General features: G+C 42.5%; 1 pseudogene; it reads left to right on the plus strand.

Annotated features, from left to right (window-relative positions):
- The first annotated feature begins 5,741 nt into the window (after window positions 1-5,741).
- Window positions 5,742-7,285, plus strand: LOC126937318 (arf-GAP with GTPase, ANK repeat and PH domain-containing protein 11-like; annotated as a pseudogene).
- Window positions 7,286-8,851: the final 1,566 nt, after the last annotated feature.

Consider the following 8,851-nt stretch of genomic DNA (forward strand, 5'->3'; position numbering starts at 1 on the left):
AGAAAAGGAACATGTGCTAAAGACTTGATTTCTATAAAAATGATGTGATAAGTAAAAACTTTCACTCTTTTCTTTCCTTTCCTTCGGTTATTACCAGTTAAGAAAATGAGATTCCTACATTTGGATCCAGTAGGTAAGAAGAGTCTATATTAGTCATTTTCAACATTATAATTTTTAAAGCCATTGTTGCACAATTTACAAAGCATTTTTGGATTATAGAAAACAAGAAGATAGACTATAATATCATTTTGGAAATAACAATATTGAAAATACAGTGTCAGAACTTGATATTTTTCTGGCATTTCAAAGACACAAACATGAGTAAGGAGGGGCAAGCTTCCCATTGCTGTAGGTGATGAAACTTATGGCAACATAGCATGAGGAGATTTAACTGGTTATGCATTGATAACACCCCAAGCACTAGTCATCCCAAAGGGAAACTTTAATTTCTTACATCAAATTCTTCTCCATGGTGATTCAGCTTGTGACCTCGCATATTGGAGGCATAGTTATGAGTAAAAGGTGAACTTTGTTATATGGTGTGTTCTTCAATCTACCATGACTCATGAACCATATTTTATAATGTCTGCTTTTTAAACGTGTTTCAAGTTGTGAAAATAATATGTACCTCATCAAAAATTAAAGAAGAGCAGCATTCCATGGAAAGGCAGCATTGTAGAACACTGACCTTTTCACATTTATCATGTGGCTCTCTTGCCTCTCTAATGGATATCTTGACATTTTCATTTGAAACGATTGTTGTGTTCCCTGACATTTTTGTTTCTGTCATTGAAATCATAAGGGTTAGCAGCAATTGTTTGCAATTACCTGGCATGTGAATCATTTGCAGTTATAAGAAGTATAAAAATATATTTTAGCACAAAATGTTTTAGGCTATATCTCAGATCACTGAGATTTTGCATTTGTTTATGCAAGTAATTCAGTAGCTTACCTGATTTGATAAGATTACAGCTATAAATGTTAATTGTACATAGCATACTGCATTCTTTTGAGTCTAAATATTTTTCAAATATAAATTGAATTGAATGCTCATATTCTCAAAGTTGTGTGAAGATTTGTTTTTATAAACTAATTCATTTATACTTTTCATTTTTAGTTTAAATACAATATGAAAAGTATAAACATACATTTCAATAAATATGCATGTCTATATTTGCTTATAGTTTAGTTTTTATTAAGATCTGAGGCTTATACCAAAATATATAAAACAAATAAGAGAATAAATAATAAGAATATTGAAGTTAAAATATGTGAGGAATTAAATAAAGGCAAGATTATTATATGAGAAGGTATATAGTATGTGATATTATGTGGTTAATAAGTCATCTCCAATTTTGATTCTGAGATACGTGTAGGTCAAAGCACAAAAGAAAAATGAAGGGTTATAAGATTCACAGCATCACTAAAATCAAAACAAACAAGTTGTTTAAGGAAAACACAGCTTATCTTCAAAATGAATCCTGTATCAATTTTCCCCCACGGGTCTTTATAAAGAGAATTATTTCTGCAGTATCCCAGTGTTTTTCCATAATACATGCTCTGTACAGCAGTGGTTAAGAAAGAATGCCTGCAATTATTGTTAGGGTTGAATCCTGGTTAACTAGGGAGCTGCTTAACTAACAGAGTTTTTTTTTATATATGTAAAATGGGGAAAAGCAGTACCAATTTTTTAAAGCTCTTGGGAGGAAAATATTGGGTGAGTTTTGTGAAGTACTTAGTTCAGTGCCTGACACATTTTTAGCACTGAATTAATATTAACTTCATGCAGCTTCAACATCCTCTAGGTTAAGTGATAAGAACGCTGATGTAAAATTGAGTAAACATATATTTTATGACTGTCAAATTAATGGGGTCCAAGAATGCCATTCTGGTCTAATCTAAAGGAATAATTTAGAACATCAAATAGTCTTTCCAGAGCTTAATCCACTAATGTCATAAGATGGTTCCACCAGATTGTTGTGTGAAACTCGACCCTTTAAATCCGCTCCTCAGGCTACAGAGTAAACAACCTATTTGGGGCTCTGAATTACCCTTCTTTAAGCAACCTATTTAACTCTGTTCAATACATCTTATTAGTTTTGTTTGTCTGTTTGTTGTTTCATTGCTGAACCATTTTGTTTGTTTTTATAACTTAGTAGAACCATGTATTAGTATATAGTTATTAGTGTTCAACCGTATGCAATTTAGGAAACAGCCCTAGAGCAATAGATGATGGCATGGACCTCAGGCAATCTTCTATAACACAATTTCTTATAGCTCCGTTTTGGAAAAGTATTACAAGGCAAATATTTCAAGGTTATATTTTTTGAAAAAACCCAGAGTGCAGATATTTTATGTTGCTGCTTAGCATCTTAAGCATGAGATTTTGTTGGTGACCAATAATGAAAATTAATGGGCTTTAATAAAGCACATGCCTGAAGAGGTTCCATCACAGTTCAAATCTATATTGGCCAAGAAAGTGTTGCTAGTGGTGAATCTGTATGAATCTGCAGGAACCTCAGTTCTTGCCTCCTCAGAAGAAAGAATTCGATGGAGGGGCATAAGGCAGCGTAAGAAACCAAGGCAAGTTTTAGAGCAGGAGTGAAGGTTTATCTAAAAAATTAGAGCAGAAATGAAGGCAAGTAAAGTACACTTGGAAGAGAGCTAAGTAGATGCCTTGAGAGATCAAGCGTGCAATGTGACCTTTGACTTGGGGTTTAATATGTTGGCAGGCATCTGTGGTCTTGCGTTACTTCTTCCTTGATTCTTCCCTTGGGGTGGGCTGTCCACATGTGCAGTGGACTGTCAGCGCTTGGGAGGCCGCATGTGCAGTGTGTTTACTGGAGTTCTACACATGCTCACTTGAGGCATTCTTCCCTTACCAGTCAAGTGTTCCTGTAAGAACATATACCAGTTAAACTCTGCCATTTTGCCTCTAGGGTGCATGTGTGAGTCCACACGCCCAACTCCTGAAGTCTTACTGGAAAGCAGCTGCTTACCAGCTTCAGGTTTTTTTCTATTAGGAGACTCCCTTCCCCTCTGGTACCAGCTGTTGAAATGGGAAAAGTTCCCTTGTACCCCTCGCAGGGCATGCATTGGGGACATGACTTGCTTCTTTAGTGCCCTGCTGCGCAAACCTCTAGGGGAGCATACAGGCAGGCAGGCTGTGGGGCTCTAACCCCACGGCAGTGTCTGAGGTGAATGTTTACATCTCCTGAAACCCCAGTGGCCTGTGTTACAGTGTGCTCTTAGTTTTGCTGTGTATAGGCAGCTTGTGTTCATCAACTCAATTAGACCCTCTACCTTGTCACAAGGACAGAGCACTTTCTGTAGCTTGGTTTCTTGCCTTGGTGTACTTGAAGAATCGGATCACACCTGGACTTGGAGAATGAGTGCAAGGTTTTATTGAGTAGCTGCCAACAGATGGGGGAAACCAGAAGGAGATGTAGTGGGAAGGTTTTCCCCTGGATTAAGACCACTCAGTGGCCCAGGCTCTCCTCTGCCTGCCCCCGTCAAACTCTGTGTCATTCTTCCTAACGGTAACCTGCTAACATGATGTTGCTGGTCTCTGTGCTCCTGTCAACATCCAGCCCCATGTTTGTCTGCCTGCTAGAGTCTTGGGGATTTTATAGGCACAAGATAGGGGTATGGCAGGCCAAGGTGGTTTTGGGAAATGCAACATTTGGGCAGGAAAACAAACATGCCTGTCTTCACCTAGGTCCACAGGCACAGGCCCAGGGGTGGAGACTTAGCCAGGGACCACGCCCTCCTCTACCCAGCACTTCCCTTCCACCATCCATATAATGGAAGGGACCACGCCCTCCCCTTCTCAGCACGTTCCTATCACTGCGACCAATTATTATTTTAGAGAGACAGTTGAAAACCACCTGACCATCGCCTGATGGTTGCTTGACATTGCTAGTGGGGGTGGGGCTCTCCTGCCCTGCTCATGTCTGACTAGTTACCTACTCTAACAAAAGGACTAACTATCTGGGCCAAAATCTTACTTAAGATACCAGTTCTGGGCCTATTTCAACATGGTCATATAATTGAAGACTCACAGAATACAGCACATTAAGTGGAAAATAAAGCACTTCCAAACCAGTTAGCTACCACAGCCTTATACCACATAGCCACATATCCAAAGATGAATTAACTCTCAATTTTACTACTTAAGAAACTGAATAATTTTACCTCTTGCAGAAACACATGTACTATACATTCCTTCTATGAAATATTGTTTGATATCTCCAAAAATCTTATTTCTCAATAGTCATTCTTAAGCCATCTTTTCAGCAATAATTAAATAGCATAACTAATCATTTTCAGACTACTCAGCATATGCTAATAAAATCACATTATAAAAGAGAAATATTTATACTTGATTTCAAAATTACATATGGCTCATTCAAAAGTAGTAGAAACAAAGCTGGGGACATCATGAAAATAGAAAACAAAGTTATAGTAATCAGAACATCATGGTGCTAAAATAGAAACAGACATATACTCTGTCGCCCTGGTTGGAGTGCCATGGCATGAACTTGGCTCGCTGCAGCCTCTGCCTCCTGGGTTCCAGTGGTTCTCCTATCTCGGCCTCCTGAGTAGCTGGGATTACAGGCATGCGCCACCACACCCAGATGGTTTTTGTATTCGTAGTAGAGATGGGGTTTCTCTATGTTGGTCGGGCTGGTCTCGAACTCCTAACCTCGGTTGATCCACCCGCCTTGGCCTCCCAGGGTGCAGGGATTGCAGGTGTGAGCCCCCGTGCCCAGCTGAGATCTGATGGTTTTATACGTGTTTGGCAGTTTCTCCTTCACATGCTCACACTCTCTGTGCGGTCACCATGTAAGTCCGACCTGCTTCCCCTTCTGCCATGATTTTAAGTTTCCTGAGGCCTCCCCAGCCATGCGAAACTGTGAGTCAATTAAACCTCTTTCCTTTATAAATTACCCAACCTCAGGTATTTCTTTATATCAGTGTGAAAACAGACTAATACACTTTCTGATAATCATGCTTGAGGAATTGGGGAATTCAGACTACCTGGGATCAAATCGTGGCCCCACCCTTAGCAGTCATGTGGCCTTGGGGAGGTTACTTACCTTCTCCATTTCAACTCCTGTAAAATCTGTAAAATGAGATTGTTTCTGAGGGTTAAATGAGCATAGCACAGTGCGGACGCTGTCAGGCACATACTACTTGCCAGATGTTGAGTATTCATCTTTATTGAATTAGGGCTGTGGTACCCCACTTTATGGCTCTCGATTTTGTAGGACAAAATCATTTTTAGTGCTTTGTTAGTAAAAGAAAGAAAATCTGAAAGTCCCTGCCATGGAAGGAAGTAACAGAAGGGAGAAAAGAGAGTTGGTAAGTTTCATCGTTTTAGAGCTTAGAGGGACAAGTTAGGTTTCTATTTTATGGAGAAGGAAGTGGAGGCAGGAGGGTCCTAAGGTGTCATTCAAGACACACAGCTATAACTCTTTATTGAGAGTAGAGCCAGGGCCCCAGGGATTGCTGTGGTCAAGTTGCAGACAAAAAAGACCACTCATTGGAAGACAGAAGAGGAGTATTTAGTTACAAAAGCAGTCAGCAATTCAGGTGTATCTACATTCAAACAGTTCAACTTGGTTGCTAATGGGACTCACTCTACTGAGGCTTTGTATAGAACTCATAGAGGAAATTGGCTTCAAGTAAACAACTACCCTGTGCTTTTCTTTGAGCATGTTTGATGACGGCTATACTTATTTACGGTTTCCATTGTGCACATCAGCCAGACATGTAATGGAGGTGGGAGTTTAAGTGACTATTCCTCCCCCATTCCATCGACTCCCAGCACTAGCCAGGAGGAACTTCGGATGGATGTTCCTCCCACTGCCAACACACCCACGCCCGTTTGCAAGCAGTCCAAGCCTGGTCCAACCTGTTTACCTCTCAGAAAGGGATTAACCGAGACAAAGAGAGGAAAGGCCTGGAGAGTCGTGCGGACAGCATCAGGAGCGGCAGAGCCATCCCCATTAAACAGGGCATGCTATTAAAGCTAAGTGGCAAATGGCTGAAGAAATGGAAAAAGAAATATGTCACACCGTGTGACAATGACGTGCTGACCTATCATCCGAATTTACACTATTACATGAAGAATATTCATGGTAAAGAGACTAACCTTCGGAGAACCACTGTGAAAGTCCCAGGAGAAGAGGCCACATCCGCCTGCGCGCCCATCTCCAGTTCTAAAACCAATGGCTTAGCCAAGGACATGAGCGGTTTACACATCGCAGTCACAGGGCTGGATGACTCCCTATGCTCCAGCCCCAGTATCTCCAGCACCACTATTCCCAAGCTCTACCCTCCCCCTCTCCTCACGCCAACAGAAAGAAGCACTAAAGGAAGAAAAGCACTAACAACTTAAAAGACCATGGCCTGTCCGGCACTGCTGAAGAACAAGAAGAAAACTTTATCATTGTGTCCCTCACTGGCCGAACGTGGCACTTTGAAGCCATGACGTATGAGGAGCGGGACGCCTGGCTTCAAGCCATCTAGAGCCAGATCCTGGCCAGCCTGCAGTCATGTGAGAGCAGCAAGAGCAAGTTCCAGCTGAGGAACCAGAACGAGGCCATGGACCTGCAGTCCATCAGAAACGTGCGCGGGAACTCCCACTGTGTGGACTGCGAGATCCAGAATCCTAACTGGGCCAGTTTGAACTTGGGAGTCCTCATGTGCTTTAAGTGCTCAGGAATCCACCGAAATCTTGGCACCCACCTTTCCCAAGTCCAATCTCTGGACCTGGATGACTGGCCAATCGGCACATCAAGGTGATGTTCTCCATAGGGAAGGAGCTAGCCAACAGCGTCTGGGAAGAGAACAACTAGGGGCGGACAAAACCCTCAGTAGACTCCACAAGGGAAGAGAAGGAACGGTGAATTCGTGCCAAGTACAAGCAGAAGCTCTTCCTGGCCCCGCCACCCTGCACAGAGCTGTCCCTGGGCCAGCACCTGCTGTGGGCCACCACTGATGAGGACTTGCTGCCACTGGCACATGGCTCCCGGGAGGAGGTGAAGGAGACCTGCCGGGAGAGAGACGGCTGCACCGTGTTGCATCTGGCCTGCTGCAAGGGGAATGTGGTCCTGGTGCAGCTCCTGATCTGGTACGGGGTGGATGTTATGGCCCAGATGCTCAAGGGAACACAGCGCTGGCCTAGGCCCGGCAGGCCTACAACCAGGAGAGCATGGACATGCTGCTGCAGTACAGCTGCCCCAACGAGCGCTTGTATTATCTGTTTAATTTTATTTGACTGCAGTCTCCTTGGTGCAAAAACAAAATGAGAAAAATAAAATAAGAATAGTATTTCGAGTACATTTCATAAACTAAGTAAATACACAAAAGGCTGTTTTTTTCCGATCTTAAGAGATATTTTATGTCCTTTTGCCAAGGTGGATGTGTTAGTCTCAAGCCCTCCTGGGCCACATTGCCCAAGTCACACAGGCTTCTGTATTATGTATTTAGATAAGATGTGTGGAAATATATTTGAAAAAAGTTCATAAATATGCACTGATTTTTGTACACATGGCACTTCTCTCTTTTTTTTGTTTTCTTTCTTTTTTTTTTTTTTTTTTTTTGAGAGAGATACTCGCTCTGTCACCCAGGCTGGACTGCAGCAGTGCAATCTCGGCTCACTGCAGGCTCTGCCTCCTGGGTTCACCCTGTTCTCTTGCCTCAGCCTCCCAAGTGGCTGGGACTACAGGCACCTGCCACCACGTCCGGCTAATTTTTTGTATTTTTGGTAGAGATGGGGTTTCACCATGTTGGCCAGGATGGTCTCCATCTCCTGACCTCATGATCCGCCCACCTTGGCCTCTCAAGGTGCTGGGATTACAGGCATGAGTCGCCGTGCCTGGCCCATGGCACTTCTCTTAATTTATAAATTGAACTGGATGTGAACTAGTAATGTGCAACTAGTTGAGATAAGAGGGCTACAGATCATTGTACATGGAAAACATTGCCAGCAGTATACACTTACATTAATGTGGTCTACAGCTTTTAAAAAGGAGCATCTCAAGATAAGATGGTGGTACAATTTGCTTATTAAAATTGAGAAAGAAAAAATAAGACACACTGTAGTATATCAGAGAGGGAAAAGAAGGAATGTGATTTCTCATGATTGAAAACTTGATTTAGATTGCATACGGCTTTTGTTAACCAAGACCAAGCAGCTCTGGCAAGACGGGGTGGTTTTCTGAATGCCAGACCGAGGTGCCTTATAAAAGCAGCTGCCAATGGTTCCAGATGTAGAGAGACACGTGATACAGGAGGGGAAAGCTGGACTGGAAGAGGGAGAGTTTTGTACACAGGCTAAGCTCAATGTGCCTTTGAGAGAGCAGAGTGGCAGCGTCTAGTCATCATTTGAATATATAGGACTAGAGCATCAATCTGACGTAGAGCTACAGAATGAAGAGCAATAGCTGCTGTTTAAATACCAAGAAAGTGTGTACAATGAAATTGAACAAGTCAGGCACGGTGGTTTCATGCCTTTGGTCCTAGCTACTTGGGAGGCTGAGGTGGCAGAATTACTTGAGCCCAGCAGTTTGAGTCCAGCCTAGGCCAGGTGGTGAGACCCTGTAACTTAAGAAAAGAAAACATAAGGCCAGGTACGGTGTCTCATGCCTGTAATCCCAGCACTTTGGGAGGCCAAGTTAAGAGGATTTCTTGAGTGTAGCAGTTTAAGACCAGACTGGGCAATAAAGTGAGACCCATTTCTAAAAAAAAAAGAAAGAAAGAGAAAAGAAATTGGCTGGACATGGTGGCACATGCCTGTGGCCCTGGGTACATGGCATGGCAAGCAAAGGCAGGAAGATCACTT

This window comes from Macaca thibetana, chromosome 15, assembly GCF_024542745.1.
Source record: "Macaca thibetana thibetana isolate TM-01 chromosome 15, ASM2454274v1, whole genome shotgun sequence".
Taxonomy (NCBI): domain Eukaryota; kingdom Metazoa; phylum Chordata; class Mammalia; order Primates; family Cercopithecidae; genus Macaca; species Macaca thibetana.